Here is an 18793-nt window from a genome sequence, read left to right on the forward strand (position 1 = left end):
TGGATGAAAGGTCGAGCTCTGCCCAAGGGTGATCCATTGACTGTTATCTTTCCTTGACTTGGACATTCACCTCACCTTGACTTCGTCTTCCATGTCAGCCTGAGGTTCTCATTTAACACCCCATATGAGTAGCATTCCCTTTAAGTTTAGTCAAAGGAGGCTAGTAGTCGATTGACTAGACCCAATTGTTCTTTTGGCCCAGACGGAGACATTCCCACCCGTTCTTGAGTAGCATTCTTAAAATGGCCCTTCAAGAAGGTTATAACATCGCTCGACCACCGCTCTTCATCGGAGACAATTTCGGGTACTGGAAGGGTTGGATGGAGGCATATCTCCAGACTCATTTTGAAGTATGGATGATCGTCAAAACCGGGCTCCAACTACCAACTGACGGCGTCGACAAGCAACTACCATACGAGGACTGGGACGCAACACTAATCAAGAAAGTGGAAGCAACTGCCAGAGTAACTTGCACCCTCCACTGTGGTCTATCGAAGGAGGAACTGAACCCCGTCAGCCCCTTCACCAGCTCCAAGGAGTTGTGGGAGAAGCTAATCGAACTTCATGAAGGAACATCTGACACCAAAGTAAGTAAAAGAGACCTTATATTCAATAAATTATATAACATTAAGTTGCAGGATGGTGAGACAACTACACAACTCCACGCCCAGATACAAGATCTACTCAACGGGCTTCATGCAATCGGGCAGAAGGTAAATAATCGGGACATCATCAGGTATTCCTTGAATGCCTTTTCAAGGAATACCTTGTGGGCATCCATGGTAGATGCCTACAAGGTTTCTAAGGATCTTTCTTCTATTAAATTAGATGAGTTGTTTGCTGAGTTCGAGCTTCATGAACAAATTAACTCACGTCCGACCGAGAAAGGTTTAGCTTTGATTGCAGGTACAAACAGAACCAGGGAAGCCAAAAAATAGTGCAAAATCAAACCCAAGTCCAAAGACGAATTGAACTCAGAGGACGATGACGAGATTGTTACCGAGCTATTAAGGCTCGTATGAAAAATTTGCAAAAACAAAAAGACAACTCAAACAAACACGAAAGACAAGACTGGAGTCACCTGCTATGGCTGTAACCAGAAAGGGCACTAGCTAGATTGTCCAAATAAGAAGTAACAAAGAAAGAAAGTATTGAAGGCAACTTGATCCGAGTCGTCAGATGAATCCGAGTCAGACAAAGAAGAACCGACAAGCTTCCTCGCGTTACCAGTGCAAGCAAACATCGTCGAAACCGATTCGAGTTTGAGTTTGAAAGCGAGAGCGAGTCAGAAACCGAGTCCGAGCGAAGCCACGGATCTGCATCCGTTTCCGAAGGATCGAACCCTACTGTAAGTTCTCTACTCGCCGAAACTCAATTAGATGAATTAAAGAATTTAGTTCCCTATCTATTAAAGAAGTTGGCTAAATCCAACGTCCGGGTCAAGTCACTCCAAAAGGAGGTAACATCCCTTAAGGAAGCGACTGGCTTGAGTTCTTTAAATGAGCCAATTCAAATTGGAAATTCAACTCAATTCCAACAACTTGAGGAAGAAAATTTCAATTTGAAAATTCAAATTAAAGAACTCAAGGACACGTTGGAACAGTTCACTTTGGGTTCCAAGAATCTGGATCTGATTCTTGGAAAACAGCAAGCCGTTTACAACAAATTTGAACTTGGATTTAAAACCAAAAGAAAATATAAATCATATCTATCCCTAGTTAATAGAAACAATAGAAACATAGTCCAAGCATGAGTCCCCAAGTCAAACCTGGTTAATCAAGTTGGACTTGGAACATATTGGGTCCCCAAGGATCAGATCAATTACCTTGATAGACCATATCGAGGCTATGATCCAGGGGGAGCCAATAAAAAGACTATTTTTATCATAAGATGAATTGTTTGATGCTTGAACTTTCTACTTTTTAATATGCATGTTTAAATCAGGATAGTTTAAGGACCTAGGCGTAATTTACACTTGACCAGTTAAACCTAGGGGTTTCAAAAAGTAAATTAAATACATAATTTCGTTGAGCGGCTCTTTCTAGGAAGTAGTGGATAATTCCATACCCAAGAAGGTCTAGTGCCTCGCTACGACCTGGGAACCAATCCTTGAAATGTGTGTTTAATTGACTAATTGAAAACCCTAAGTTTAACTCAAATGTAAATTAATCCTTAGAAATCACCTAAATTAAAGATACCGTCTCACAAAAATTAATTAAGATTACCTGATTGATAACCTAGAATCGGGTGAGATGGATCTAGGTTAAACTTAGTCTAAAATAATTTTAATAAATTTGATTAAGTAATTTTTAATAAATTTAATTTAATTAACTCAATTAACTCAATTTAAATAATTAACAATCTTAACTTAATTAATCAAATTTATTTAACTCAAGCAAATAAATTAAATTTATTTAAATTTCAAAATGATTTGAAAAATTATTTAAAAATACTTCAAAATCGTTTGAAAAATTATTTAAAAATACTTCAAAATCGAAAATACCTCAAAATCATTTGAAAAATTATTTAAAAATTATTTCAAAATCATTTGAAAAATTATTTCAAAATCACTTGAAAAATTATTTAAAAATACTTTAAAAATTATTTCAAAATCATTTGAAAAATTATTTAAAAATACTTCAAAATCATTTGAAAAATTATTTAAAAATACTTTGAAAATTATTTCAAAATCATTTGAAAAATTATTTCAAAATCATTTGAAAAATTATTTCAAAATCATTTGAAAAATAATTTTAAAATACTTTGAAAATCATTTGAAAAATTATTTAAAAATACTTCAAAATCATTTGAAAAATTACTTTAAAATACCTTGAAAATTATTTCAAAATCATTTGAAAAATAATTTAAAAATACTTTGAAAATCATTTGAAAAATTATTTAAAAATACTTCAAAATAATTTGAAAATTTACTTTAAAATACCTTGAAAATTATTTCAAAATCATTTGAAAAATTATTTAAAAAATACTTTGAAAATCATTTGAAAATCATTTGAAAAATTATTTAAAAATACTTTGAAAATTATTTCAAATTCTTCTAAAAATCTTTCAAAAGAATTTAGCATAATGTTTCTCAAAATAATTATTTAAAGAAGCTAAGTTTTTGTTGACAACACTAAGGTTTTTCAAAACACTTTCAAAATTAACTAAGTGTTTTTCAAACATTTTTTCAAATTTAGCTACTCTTCAGGGGGAGCTAAAACTTACATGAAAAATAGAATTCTTCACCCTAAGTAAATTCTTTTTGATCTATGTCAAAGGGGGAGAGAGATCAAAGTTAAGTAAGGAGGGAATATAAGGAATTTTTCTTTTCTTATCTCAGTTATTCCTTTGCTTTAAATTCCTAATATTACTGCTATATTTTCTTAACTTTGAACTATATTGTCATAATAAAAAAGGAGGAGATTGTTGGTGCAGGAATCATCAATGATCGAACCTATGTTTTGATTATGTCAAAGGGTTCAAAGTTAAGGTGTGTTGTTGTCTGATATGGTGAATGAACATTGCAGGAAAGTCCTAAGTTTACTTAGACAAAAAGTCCTAGCTGCGGTTAGGCAAAGGGAAAACCCTAGGGGATAGTAACCCTAGGTTATAGGGGGTGGTAACCCTATTCGGAAAGTCTTAGTGGGTCGGAGCTTCTGGCAAAATCCTAGGGGGAGGTAACCCTAGGTTGAAATCCTGGTGTCGCCAACCGGGTAGAAAACTGGACGGGTCGGGGACCGGACGTCCAGCATGAAGACCGGAAGCATCGGACGCTGAGTAAAAGTCCAATCGGTCTGGAGAACCGAATTGGTAAAAGGTAATCTCTCTTGAGGGGAGTAGGTGAGGACACGTTCCCCGGAAGAGGGAACAGTAGGCGTCGGTTCGACCTAGGGTTTCCGGATAGAAATCCGAAGTCAGAACCGGACAGTCCGAAGATTGTCAAGTTACTTACCCATATATTCTCTGCTATATTCTAACTCTGTTTTACAGGAGAACATTTCTAATAGTTTCTGTGCAGGGTCAGAATTGACCTGGATCGATCGACCGAACCGGGTTATCGGACGATCGAACCCCCAAAGTAGCAGATCAGACTTGCAGCGAATGGATCGGGCTCGACCAGGGGATCGATCGAACGAACTGGATTTTCGATCGATCGAACTGAGGATAAGGCTTGACTAGATCGAAGCGAAGCGAGCGGATCGGGCGGATCGGATAGGATTAAGACAAAGTTTCCTTAGTTGCCACATATGCACCATGTTCACTCTTAGTTGGTTAAGATAGAGTTTCCTTACCGTATATGCTATATTATGATTGATATTTCCTTTTCAAATTTAATTCCTAGGGAGAAATGCTTGAGTTGGTTTTGTAGTCAAAGTAAGTTCAGGTGCTATTTTTTTTGTTTTAAATCTCGCTTGTTGTTTATATCATGTACCTACTTGTGAAAGATATATTTGCGGGGTCTGTGGATTCACATTATAAATGATGTAGGTGGGGGAAATGACACCAAGGATATGATAGGGGATTTGAAGGCAGAGTAACTGAGGAGATAAGATGGAATGCATCGTACACTACTCTAGGGGCCTTAGAACATATTAATAAATTTTGTTAATAGGTTTGTCTTGTGGTTATGAGTTGAAGACTATTGTTTTCTTTATGTCATTAGGAGCTAATGAAATTTTTATTTAAAAATTATACATTGAGCTTTGAACTTCATATGTGATGCAACTTTCTATGACTCTATAGTAATTATCGTACTTTATATGTTGGGGATAATAGTTAGGAAGTTACGAGTCTTTTTGATGGTGGTTGACCTAGAGAGGGACAATAAAATCCTGAAAGAACGTGTCCAGGAATTAAAACTCTCTGTCTCCAACCCAAGTGACGAGATGACCCGGTTATAAAAGCAGGTTGAACTCCAGGCGGGGCTATTAGCAAGCAAGGAGCAAACTTTAAGAGAGTCTCAGCAGATGGGAGAGTCTCACCGAGATGACAAAAGAAAATTAGAAGCTCTATTGGCTCTCACTAAGGTCCGTGAGGAAGTGACCTTAAAAACTAAAGCATTGTTAGTTAACTAGGCAGACCGCGCTATTACGAGAGTTGAAGGCTTCCCTACTGGATTTGCCGAGTGACTTAAAGGAATATCTTCCAAAGATATGTAAATCTCGGAACAACAGCCAACCTGGACATCCAAGAAACCCGGCTAGAATCTCTACAAGCTGAATTAGACACCACCAAGTCTGAGCTATTATTTTACAAGGATGAAGAGAATGACCGTTTCAAGGCTAGGTAAAAAGGTTACTTTGAATCCCAACAATTTGGTGAGATCTTTGGGAACCAGATTACAAATCCCCTCGGGGGACTAAAGGAGCGATTCAACAACTGCGTGAGGGTGGCTACCTCTCAGTTGTGTTGGTGCAGGTTGCACTAACAGTCTGATTTTGATGTATGACAAATATGTTAAAATTAGATGAGTTGTTTGTCTAATATTTCTACCAAGTGTGCAGGAGTTGACTGGTCTGAAAGACATGATACCAAGCTGAAATCCAGCTAGGTCCGTGGAACCCGATAGATGGTGGGAAATATAGCCAGGTGCATTGGGATTGATAGCTGGTGTGAAGTCCAGATAGGTCTGCGGGGCTCAATATTTGGTGAAAAGTCTAGTTGAGTTTACAGACCTAACAACCGACCGAAGTTCAGTTGGGTTTGCGAACCTAATAACTAGCGGGAAGACCTAGTGGATCAGAAGCAAGTCGAGTGACTACAAGTGGTAAATAAAGGTAAGCAACTGGAGGAGAGATCCAGTGAGGGCATGTTTCCCGTTGAGGGAACTATAGGCATCGGTCCAGCTTGTTGGTGCGGGAAACATCCGACGATCGAACCCATGTTTTGATAATAGCAAAGGGTTCAAAATTAAGTTGTTTTGTGATCTAACAGTTTGAATGAGCTTGCAGGAAAGTCCTAAGTGTACTTAGGCAAAAGTTCTAGCTGCGGTTAGGCAGGTGAAAAACCCTAGGGGTGGTAACCCTAGGTCATAGGGGGTGGTAACCATATGCGGAAAGTCTTGGCGGGTCGAGTGCTTCAGACAAAAGTCCTAGGAGGTGGTAACCCTAGGTGGAAAGTCCTGGTGTCGCGAGCCAGGTAGAAGACTGGACAGGTCGGGGAGCGGGAGTCCAACAGAAAGTCCGGAAGCATCGAGCGCTGAGCAAAAGTCCAGTCGATCTGGAGGATCACACTGGCAACAGGTAACTCTCCTAAGAGGAGTAGGTGAGGACGCATTCCCTGCAAAGGGAATAGTAGGCGTCGGGTCAACCTAGGGTTTCCGGTTGGAAATCCAAAGTCAGACCCGGACAGTCCGGAGACTGTCAATATTTTATTTACTATGACTATTATGTGCTAACTTTGTTTTGCAGGATATGTGTTTAGGAGTAACATATTTTGTAGGGACAAAGGAGCAAGTCACATCTCGGATGAACAGTGTCCGAGGCGCCTCGGGTGCAAGACTGAAGCTGGTTGTGAAGTGGAGCTGGAGGCGCCTTCATGGGGATTGGAGGCGCCTTGAACCGTTGCTTGGAAGCGCCTTGGAGTGGCGTTGGAGGCGCCTTCAGGTGGATAACGGGCAGCAAGCAGAGGCTTATCGCAGAGTTGATTTCGGGATAAAATTTCTAGTTGGAGGCGCCCTGAAGCTTGATGGAGGCGCCTTGAACACCCTATATAAGAGGGTCTCGACCAGCAGCTAGAGATATAATATTCTAAGCTATTCCTCCGCTACAAGCTGCTAACGAGACGATCCCGAAGTGCTGCAACAACATCCCGACAACTCGGAGCTTTAGTTTTCAGTATTCTGTTATCGGTATAAAGTTTATTTACTGCTTTTACATTGTACTTAGTTTGTAATAACATTTTCCGAGCTTATAGTTGTTGCCTACCGGAAGCGATCAACGATCGCGGGCCTTGGAGTAGGAGTCGCCACAGGCTCCGAACCAAGTAACCAACTTGTACGTTAACGTTTGTTCTTTTCCTTTCCGCTACGCTTATCTACTCGATACGTTTTAAATCGAATGAAATAGCCACGAGCGCTATTCACCCCCCCCTCTAGCGCTTCTCGATCCAATAATTGTTATCAGAGCGGGATCGCTTCGATTTGATGCCACCAATAAAGCATTTTTTTGTGTGGTTATTTTCAGTTTTACGGAGTCAATTAGAATTAGCTTAATAGCTACATTCTAATTCTTTTTACGAATCAATTTTTTTGTTCGAAATTGGTGCAACACCACTCGAGCTCGTTATTTTAACTTTATTCTCGCACTATTAATCCAAGATCTAGTCTTGTGACATCTCGTTCTATTTTGTACTTGCATATTAACTAAATGGCCCAACAAGAAGGATACAACACTGTTCGTCCTCCGTTCTTCACTGGAGAAGATTTTGGGTACTAGAAAGGGCGAATGAAAAATTTCCTAAAGATCCAGTTCGAGATATGGATGATCGTCAAGACTGGATTCCAACTGCCAACCGACGAAGACGGCAAGCCTACACCCTGCGAGAACTGGGAACCAACCCTAATCAAGAAGGTGGAAGCCAATGCCAGAGCGACCTGCACCCTCCAGTGTGGACTGACCAAGGAGGAGCTCAACAGAGTTGGTCCGTTTTTAACCGCAAAAGAGCTACGGGAGAAGCTGATCGAACTACACGAGGGCACCTCCGACACTAAGGTAAGCAAGAGAGATTTATTGTTTAATAAATTATATAATCTTAAAATGCAGGAAGGAGAGACAACAAGTCAACTCCACGCACGTATTCAAGATATTCTCAACTCCCTCCACGTGATCGGGCAAAAGGTCGAGAATAGAGATATAATAAGGTACACTCTCAACGCGTTTCCGAGGAGTACATTGTGGGCATCAATGGTAGATGCCTACAAAGTCTCCAAGGATTTAGCTTCTATAAAATTAGATGAGTTATTCTCTGAGTTTGAGTTACATAAGCAGACTAATACACAACTAACCGAGAAGGGCGTTGCTTTGGTTGTAGGTACAAGCAGAACACGCGAACCAAGAACAAGGCGTAGAACCGAACCAGAATCGGATGAAGAACCTGACTCAGACGATGAAGATGATGAGCTAACGGTTAAACTCGTCAACCTTGTAAAGGAGCTCTACAAGAAGAAGAAGGGATTCAACAAGAAGGACCTCAAGAAGGCAGTCCAGTCCAAGGAAGCTCAATCAAGCTCGAAGGTAAAATTTGAAGTGACGTGTTATGGCTGCAACCAGAAGGGACATATCAAGGCCAACTGGCCCAACCAAAAGGAGGTATAGAAACAAATAAAGAAAAAGGTCCTGAAGGCAACATTCAAAGAATCTTCCTTAGAAGACGACAACGACAAACTCGATCAGACGAGTCTTCTTGCACTGATGGCCCGGGACCAAATCAATATGTCTGAGAGTGAGAGCGAATCGGAAGCTGAATTGGAAAGAAGCCACGGATCTGTATCCATTTCCGAAGGGCTTGACCCCACTGTAAGTATTCTGCGTTTAAACAATTTGGTTAATTATTTATTACGTAAATTAGCAAAATACAATATTCGGATCAAGTCACTTCTGAAAGAGGTAACAACCCTTAAAGAAGTGACCAACCCCAAATACTTGTTTGAATCCGTTCAGACTGGAACCTCGACTCAAGTCCAAAAGCTTGAGGAAGAGAATTCCAACCTGAAAATTTAAGTCAAGGATTTGAAGACCGCGTTGGAACGGTTCACTTTGGGTTTCAAGAATCTTGACCTGATTCTTGGAAAATAAAAGGTCGTATACAATAGATCCGGAATTGGATTCAAGCCTAAAAAGAAGTATAGATCATATTTATCACTTGTACACAGAACAAATAGAAAAGTGGTCCAAGCATGGGTACCCAAGTCCAACTTGGTCAATCAAGTTGGACTTGGCCAATATTGGATCCCCAAGGATCAAGTATATTACCTTGATAGACCTTATCGAGGCTATGATCTAGGGGGAGCAAAAAGAAAAATTATCTTAATAAATAAATAAATAAATGTAAAGGAATATAATTCAAAACTAAAACTTTTAATTAAATAAAAACAAGTTAAAAACAAAATCAGTAATGTAGGAGGAGGCTCCAGAACAACTGGCACCTCCAAAAATAATCTACCCGACAGGGTAACCAAGATTAGTCTACCTGACAGGGTAATTAGGGTTAGAATAAAAAGGGACAACAGTTTAACTTGACCTATAGTACTGGTGAAATTTTGAATGATAGTACGTTAGGGAAAGCTTCGTCTATGTATGTCTAGGAAGATATGACTTCGACTTGATGCATTTGGCTAAGTGGAACTAACCGAAGCTACCCTTTATGGATCCTAACCAGTTAGACCAAGATTTTGTATTAAGTTCAGTGGATAAGACTATTTGGAAAACCTTGAAAGTATGGTTACTCTAATGATGTCCAAATGACTCACCATAGCCCAGAAGTTTATCCAAAGAATGCCTATTTGTTGAGCCCAAAACTAAACCTGAATTTAACACAAAGTTAAACCAAACCCTATAATTGAACCTAATTCATCTCACAAAATTATAGGATTCCTTGATTGTAAAATTTAGATCGGGTGAGATGATTAAGAACTAAATAAAATTAAATTGAATTAAATAAAATTAAATTAAAATGGAATTAAATTCAATTAATTTAAATTAAATTAAATTAAATTAAATTAAAATTAAATTAAAATTAAATTAAGTTAAATTAAATTAAATTAAAATTTCTAATTAAATAACTTAAAAGCTTTCAAATTAATTAACTTAAAGTTTTTCAAAATTAATTAACTTAAAGTTTTTCAAATTAATTAACTTAAAGGTTTTAACTTAAAGTTTCTCAAAATTAATTATTCTTCAAAAGTTAAAACTTAAAACAAATTCAACCATCTCACAATCACTCATAGGAATAACTGAGTGTTAACCTAGATTAGGTGAGATGGAAATTAGGGAGGTTATTTCAATTAAACTATCTTTTGATCTATAAAAAAGAATCCAATTCAAATACTTTATGTATAGGAATTGGATCAAAGGATGTTCGATAGTGGATGCTCCAGATATATGACTGGAGATAGGTTGAAGTTCACTAAGCTCAAATGCAAGAACATAGGATCAGTTGCATTCGACAACGACGATAAACTTAAGGTAATCGGAAAGAGTAATATCGAACTTAGTTCCAATTTCATTATTCGAAACATTTTATTAGTTGAAAATTTTAACTTTAATTTACTGAGTATAAGTCAATTGTGTGATAGTGGCTACTTAGTTATTTTTGATAATTCTGGGTGTTTAGTTAAAAATATTGATAACCCCGAAATCATACTTAAGGGGCTTAGGAAAAATAACATCTACACAATTGACCTACTCATATCCTCAACAAAGTATCTCTTGATACAACAAGAGGAAACCAACCTGTGGCACAGAAGACTGGGTCACACTCATGTCAAACTCATTTAAAAAATGAGTCGAAATGGCTTAGTTAGAGGGATACCCAAATTAAGGAAGTTAGAAAATATAATTTGCCAAGCTTACCAACAAGGTAAACAAACCAAATCAACCCACAAGTCAACCAATCTAGATAGAACTGACTCCTTACTTGAGCTCCTACATTTTGATCTTTTTGATTCACATGGAGCCAAGTCACTAAGCAAGAACTAGTACTGCTTAGTCATAATTGATGATTAAAGTTTCTAAAAACAAAAGATGTAACCTTTGAAACTTTTTATAATTTTTGCAAGTTAGCAGAAAATGAAAAAGATACCAAAATTAAAAGAATAAGAAGTGATCATCGGGGTGAATTTGAAAATCATAGGTTTACCTAATTTTGTAAAATCAATGGATACAAACATGAATTTTCATGCCCTAGAACCCCCCAACAGAACGGTCCAGTGGAACGGAAAAATAGAACCCTACAAGAGGCCGCTAGAACCATGTTAAATGAATATAACTTAAATCATCAATTCTGGGTTGAAGCAATAAATACAGCAAACTACATTCAAAATAGAATTCTGATTAATAAATTACACAATAAACCCCCTATGAAATATACTATAATAAAATTCCCAACTTGAACTATTTAAAAGTATTTGGATGTAAAGTTCACATTTTAAACATTAAAGATTACTTAGGAAAATTTACTCCCAAATCAGTCCAAGGAATATTTCTAGGGTACTCCTCAACCAGTAGGGCCTATAGAATCTATAACCAAAATATCCTAAAAGTTGAAGAAACAACTAATGTAATCTTTGATGAAGAAAATAACCTACCTAATATAAATGAAAATGTTGACATTAACCCAAGAATTATAGAAGATGATGAAATTCAACATAACACTAGTAAACTAGAGGAACTAATTACTGACCCAAGTATAAGACCAACAAGAATAAGTACTTCTCACCCACCTGACCAAATTTTGGGTGACCCAAACCTAGGAGTTAGAACTAGATCTTCTTATAGAAACTTGAGTCAGATTGCCCTTATTTCTAAGATTGAGCCGAAGACTATAGAAGAAGCTCTACCTGACCCAGACTGGATCATTGCTATGCAGGAAGAGTTAGCCCAATTTGATAGAAACCAAGTCTGGAAACTTGTACCTAAACTCATAGATAAGTCTATAATTGACACCAAATGGGTATTTAGAAACAAATTGGATGATCAGGGTGATATAGTGAGAAATAAGGCCAGACTAGTAGCCAAAGGGTTTTGCCAGGTTGAAAGTTTAGATTATGATGAAACATATGCACCAGTAGCTAGACTCGAATCCATTAGGATGATGCTGGCCTATACAGCACATAAAGGATTTAGGTTATACCAAATGGATGTCAAGTCAGCCTTCTTAAATGAGTTTATCAAAGAAGAGGTATATGTAAGACAACCTCCAAGATTTGAGGACTTAGACAACCCAAACCATGTATTTAAACTAAAAAAGGTCTTATATGGACTAAAACAAACACCTAGGGCATGGTATGAACGGTTATCTAATTACCTAATATCCAAGGGCTTTAACCAAGGTCAAATAGATCAGATCCTATTTGTGATCAAAACCTTAGAAAAAGATATTTTTATAACCCAAATCTATGTTGATGATATAATTTTTGGCTCAACCAACACTAAACTTTTAAAAGAATTTGTTAAATTAATGGAAAATGAATTTGAAATGAGTTTGGTAGGGGAACTTAATTTTTTCTTAGGCTTATAAGTTAAACAAACTAGAGATGAAATCTATATTTATCAAACTAAATATGCTAAGGAACTAATTAAAAAATTTGGCATGAGAAATTTAAAAATTATAAATACTCCAATGACAACTAATATCAACATTGATTCTGACCCAAAAGAAAAACCAGTAGACCCAAAGTACTATAGAAGTGTAATAGGTAGCTTACTCTACTTAACTGCAAGTCGACCCGATATATTATTTGCAGTAGGTATGTGCGCAAGATAGCAATCTTGTGCGAAAGAGTCACATCTAACATATGTTAAAAGAATACTTAGGTACATTAAGGGCACCCTAAATGTAGGACTTTGGTAACCTAGAACTTGCACCTTTGACCTATATGACTATTCTGATTCAGACTATACCAGGTGCAAACTAGACAGAAAAAGTACAAGTGGTAGCTGCCAAATTCTAGGTCAGTGCCTAGTAAGTTGATCAAGCAGAAAACAATACTGTGTTGCTTTATCCATTACTGAAGCTGAATACATAGCCTTAGGAGAGTGTGCTTCTCAACTTTTGTGGATGATGCATACACAAAGGACTATCAAATAGAATATCAAAATATAAAAATTTTAATTGATAATATGAGTTTAATTAATCTGACCAAAAATCCAATTCACCACTCTAGGACTAAACACATAGAGATAAAACACCATTTTGTAAGGGATCATGTAGCTAAGGGTGAAATTGTACTCAATCATGTTGAGTCCAAATCAAACCTAGCTGACATTTTCACAAAATCCTTACCTGAACTTGAGTTCAGTGCACTTAGAAGGCAAATAGGAATGTGTTGGGTAGAATAGATCTTGATTTTCAAACTAGTTTCTTACCTCTATTTTTAAATTTTTATTATCTGTTTAGAATTTACTTAGTTTTAAAATATCTTTTAAATTATAGGAAAATGTTCTCAATTTTTAGATTTTCAAAATTTGGACTTAGCTTAGGAATTTCCCCCCTAGATATCATGTTTCCCTAGATTTCAGCCAGAGCATCTCACAAGCACACTAGGCTTAACTTGCTTGTGTTTGAAAGAAACGTAGAACGACGTGAGGTGCATAGGATACAATCTAGACTTCAGAATGCTTATTTCTGTGCATCGCAGTAAGTCTGGGCGTTAAATACCAAAAATACAATAATCAAGTTAAGTGATCCTATCTTAGTCAAATCTAACTGGATCAATTAACTTAACTTGACTAACCAAGTGAAACAAATAGCTAGTAGCTAAAGGTTAGACAGTTGGTTAAGAATATTAAAATTTGGTTATCCAATGATTAAGTGTACTCATGCTTGGACTTTAGGGCTCTGATACTTCGCTAAAGGAATTCATGTTTTTCAATAGGAATTCATGTTAAGTGAAATTCTTTATAAAACTGAATTACCAAACTTAGCTATGTCCCTTTAAAACTTATTCTTTTCAAAAACTTTAGTTAAATTTTTTACTACTGTTATCAAAATATTAGCTAAAGTCCTTTATCAAACTACTATTTTCATTTTAGCTAAGTTAAGCTTTTTACTCATCTTTTAAATGATCTAAGTTCTTTTAACTTGAATTTTAAGCATTATTTTAAAAATTAACTTTTTTATCTTACGTTGCTTTATTACATAACTTAAGTTTTCCACACACTTAATGACTTTTCGTTTATCTAAAATTATTTTCCTATAACCAAGTATCAGAAAACAAAAACATCTTACTCTTTCCCTCCGCAAGTTTTTGATATATGACAAAGGGGGAGAGTAGCATAAAATTCAAAAGAAAGCTCTAATTGAGGGGGAGCCTCACACTTTAAAGTTTTAGCTTAAGTTTTGGTTGCATCTAAAATTGTTTACTTATGCTTGCTTATACTAAAACTTTAAAAATTGGTACTTATGCATCTGTTTACTTATGCTTGTTTGTACTTAACTTTGAATTTCAGTTGCCATAATCAAAAAGGGGGAGATTGTTGGTGCGCGAAGTATCCGACGATCGAATCCGTGTTTTGATAATGGAAAAGGGTTCAAAGTTAAGTTGTTTTGTGATCTAACAGTTTGAATGAGCTTGCAGGAAAGTTCTAAGTGTATTAGGCAAAAGTCCTAACTGCGGTTAGGCAGGTGGAAAATCCTAGGGGTGGTAACCCTAGGTTATAGGGGGTGGTATCCCTATGCGGAAAGTCTTGGCGGGTCGAGGGCTTCAGGCAAAAGTCCTAGGGGGTGGTAACCCGAGGTGGAAAGTCCTGGTGTCGCGAACCAGGTGGAAGACTAGACGGGTCAGGGAGTGGGCGTCCAGCAGAAAGTCCAGAAGCATCGAGCGCTGAGCAAAAGTTCGTCGATCTGGAGGATCGCACTAGCAACAGGTAACTCTCTTGAGAGGAGTAGGTGAGGACGCGTTCCCTGCAGAGGGAACAGCAGGCGTCGGGTCGACCTAGGGTTTCCGGTTGGAAATCCGAAGTCAGACCCGGACAGTTCGGAGACTGTCAATATTTTATTTACTATGACTATTATGTGCTAACTTTGTTTTACAGGGCATGTGTTTGAGACTAATACATTTTGCAGAAATAAAGGAGCAAGTCACATCTCGGATGAACAGTGTCCGAGGCACCTCCATGGAGCTTGGAGGCACCTCGAGTGCAAGGCTGAAGCTAGCTGCGAAGTGGAGCTGGAGGCGCCTTCATGGGGATTGGAGGCGCCTTGAACCACTGCTTGGAGGCGCCTTGGAGTGGCGTTGGAGGCGCCTTCAGGTGGATAATGGGCAACAAGCAGAGACTTATCGCAGAGTTGATTTCGAGATATAATTTCAGGTTGGAGGCGCCCTGGAGCTTGATGGAGGCGCCTTGAACATCCTATATAAGAGGGTCTCGACCAGCAGCTAGAGATATAATATTCTAAGCTATTCCTCTGCTATAAGCTGCTAATGAGACGATCCCGAAGTGCTGTAACAACATCCCGACAACTCGGAGCTTTAGTTTTCAGTATTCTGTTATTGGTATAAAGTTTCTTTACTGCTTTTACATTGTACTTAGTTTGTAATAATATTTTCTGAGCTTATAGTTATTGCCCACCGGAAGTGATCAACGATCGTGGGCCTTGGAGTAGGAGTCGCCACAGGCTCCGAACCAAGTAACCAACTTGTGTTAGCGTTTGTTCTTTTCCTTTCCGCTACGTTTATCTACTCGATACGTTTTAAATCGAACGAAATTGCCACGAGCGCTATCCCCCCCCTCTAGCGTTTCTCGATCCAATACAACTTAGGTCAATTTGGGAAACCTGAGCTGAGACCTTGACTAGATCCTAATTTTGGGGAGACAGGATCTAATTATTACTCATATTTTATTGTGTTGTGCTAACTTTATTTTGTAGGAAAAAAGTCTAATTTTAGGTTTCCTAGGACTAACCATTTCTGTAGGGGAGAAAGCTGCTAAAGAAAAGAGTTTGGGCGCTCGGAAGGAGTCCGGGCGCTCAGACCAAGTTCACCTAGGCAGGCCATAAGCGCCTAGGCAATCCAGGCACTCGGAGTCGGTCTAGGCGCCCATACCTGAAACTTCATCCACAAGCTGACGTGAAGCGCGTCGATTGACCAAGTTACGTGGTCCAGGCGCCCAAAATGGATCTATATAAAGGCCTTCAACCCAAAGCTTCAGAATAATAACTATGACAAGTTATCTTCTTACTCGGTGCTCCAAAAAGGCTCCCACAACGCTGCTACGCTCCACCGACAACCGGCGACCAAGACTTTTCAATTCTATTGTTGTTGTTGGTAACTTTTTCAGTTCTTGTACTTAACTCCTGTAATCGTTTGTGAACTATTAGTGGATTGCCCAATGAAAGCACTTGATGAGTGCGGGCCTTGGAATAGGAGTCGTCGAAGACTCCAAACCAAGTAAAACTCGGTTTGTTAGCATTGGTTCATTTTTTCCTTCCGCTGCGTACTTCGATTAATTCACTTTCGATTTCCGTGATCGCTATTCACCCACCCTCCTCTAGCGTTCTTTTCGATCCTACAAGTAGTATCAGAGCTGGTACCGCTCTGAATTGGTGCAACCACCAATCAAGGAAAGGAGGGTTCCTTTTTTGAAAGAAAAATTATATATCATTTTTTCCCTCCATTTTTTTTTTTAAAAATCACTTTCATTTTTTCAATATTAGTTAGAATTGATGAAATAACTCCTTTAACAAAATTTGTCATAGTATTTTTTTTAATTTTTTTAATTATTTTTGAAATTGGTGAAACGCCTTTATTTCTTACCCCAAGATAAAGTCTCAGAAATTGCTTCTTATTTATATTTTTTGCAAGTATACTAATATATCATGAAAAAGGATGGAGCATCCACGAACCATCACCATATGAGATGTACAAGATGCACAAATCCAATCTGTGGAGGATGCAGATGGAATGTTTCATCCTTCTGAACGACTTCGATGGCGGAATGACACTAAGGCGATCAACCTAAAACACAGAAGCCAATAGAAAGGTAATAAATTTAATTATAAAATTATTACCTAATGAAATTACATACAGAATTGGAGAACACCAAGATGCCTATGAGTTGTGGACTTAGCTAACTAAGCTTCACGAGGAGCCGACGGAGTTAGAGGATCAAGTCGAAAGTGAATTCCGACTCGAGTCAAATCTAACGAAGAAGCCTACTGAATTAGGGAATGCGCTTAATGTTATTATAATTTATCAAAATACCCCTATCAATAGTAGTTTAAATAATATGCATGATAAGTTAGTAAAGGTTGAGAGAAAGCTCGCTTGTAAAGATTGTCACCTATCAAGGTGAATCACCCTGCTCTTTTCTTGAGCATCTTGGCTCGCTCTTGGTCTTCAAGTAAGAGGCCATTCTAAAGAAACTAAATCAATAGCGTCCTCCAGTCAACCTATAGTTCTATCTCAGTCTATCTCTCAATATGTACGATCAGTAACATATGTTCCATGGGCTTATCCAAAATCCATGGGACTATAGTGAAGGCCAATTTAACTAACTCATCTGCTATTTGATTTTCTACGCGAGGAATTTTTTGTATAATTACCTCTTGAAATTCAACCTTTAACTTGTCGAATGCCTTTGCATATAACTTGAGCCGCTCATTGTTGATCTCAAAATTGCTAGACAATTGTTGCTCGGTTAACTGGGAATCTGAATAGAGTAAGACCCGGGTGGCACCTACGTGTTGGGCGGTCTACAGTTCCTCTATTAATGCTTCATATTTAGCTTCATTGTTAGTAGCTCAGTAGTTTAACCACACAGATAACTACATTCTATCCTCTCTTGGTGATATCATAAGAATGTCTATCCCACTGCCCTGCCAAGTGGATGATCCATCTACTTATATCTTCCAAGTATCTTCAGGGTTAAGATTTTGTATCTCAGTGATAAAGTTAGCTAAGGCCTCAGCCTTGATGGCTGCTTGGGGTTGGTACTATATATCATACTCACTTGGCTTTGTGGTCTACTTAATCAACCTCTCAAAGGCTTCTGGGTTGACAAGTACTTAGCCCAAAGTGTTGTTAGTAAGTACCATGATTGTGCGAGAAAGAAAATAAAGACGTAACCTCCGAGTAGCTAAAATTAGTCCATATGCTAATTTCTCAAGCGCGGTATAACGACACTCGACTCCTTTTAATGAATGACTCAGAAAGTATACAGGCTGTTGATATTTTCCCTCTTACCTCACTAACACTAATCTGACCATGTGCTCATTGGCTGACAAATACACCCACAAAGGTTCACTCGCTACTGGCTTAGCAAGTATAGGCAGGGCAGACAAATAATTTTTTAACTCCTCGAAAGCTTTGTTGTAGTCAGCATTCCACTGGAATTTGGTCGCTCAGTGGAGGATCTTGAAAAAAGCCAAACTTCGATCAGCCGATTAGGAGATGAATTGAGACAGGGCTGATCTTGAAAAAAAGGCAAGCTTCAATCCGGTCAGTCAATCTTTATGCCTCCTTCAGATTGTGTGGGGGAGCTATGTCTTGGAGGGTATGCACTTTGCTTAGGTTGACTTCTATCCCCCGCTCGATCACAATGTATCTCAGGAACCATTCACTTTTTACTCTGAACAAACATTTGCTGGGGTTGAGCTTCAATTCATACTGCCTTAAAGTCTAGCAGATTTTTTCGACATCTGTACACAAGTTTGTCACCCGGAGGGATTTGATAAGGATGTCGTCCACGTAAACTTCTATATTTCACTCAATTTGCTTTCAGAATACTTTCTTCATAAGCCGTTGGTAAATTACCCCTGTATATTTTAGTCTAAATGACATAACATTATAATAATAAGTGCCCTCAGTGGTTATAAAGTTAACATTTTCTTGGTTGTCCTGGGCGAGCGACACTTGATGATAGCTCTGATAGACGTCCAACATACAAATTAACTCGCAGTCGGAAGTTGAGTCTACTACCAGTCGATTTGTGGCAAGGGATAGAAGTCCTTAAGGCATGCTTTGTCAAGATCCCTAAAGTTGATGCAGACCCTCCATTCATTTCTTGCATTGGACACCAGGACCACGTTGGCCAACCAGCTCAGGAACTACACATCTCGAATGTAGCCGACCTCT

The sequence above is a fragment of the Zingiber officinale genome, chromosome 9B (genome assembly GCF_018446385.1).
Source record: "Zingiber officinale cultivar Zhangliang chromosome 9B, Zo_v1.1, whole genome shotgun sequence".
Lineage (NCBI taxonomy): Eukaryota > Viridiplantae > Streptophyta > Magnoliopsida > Zingiberales > Zingiberaceae > Zingiber > Zingiber officinale.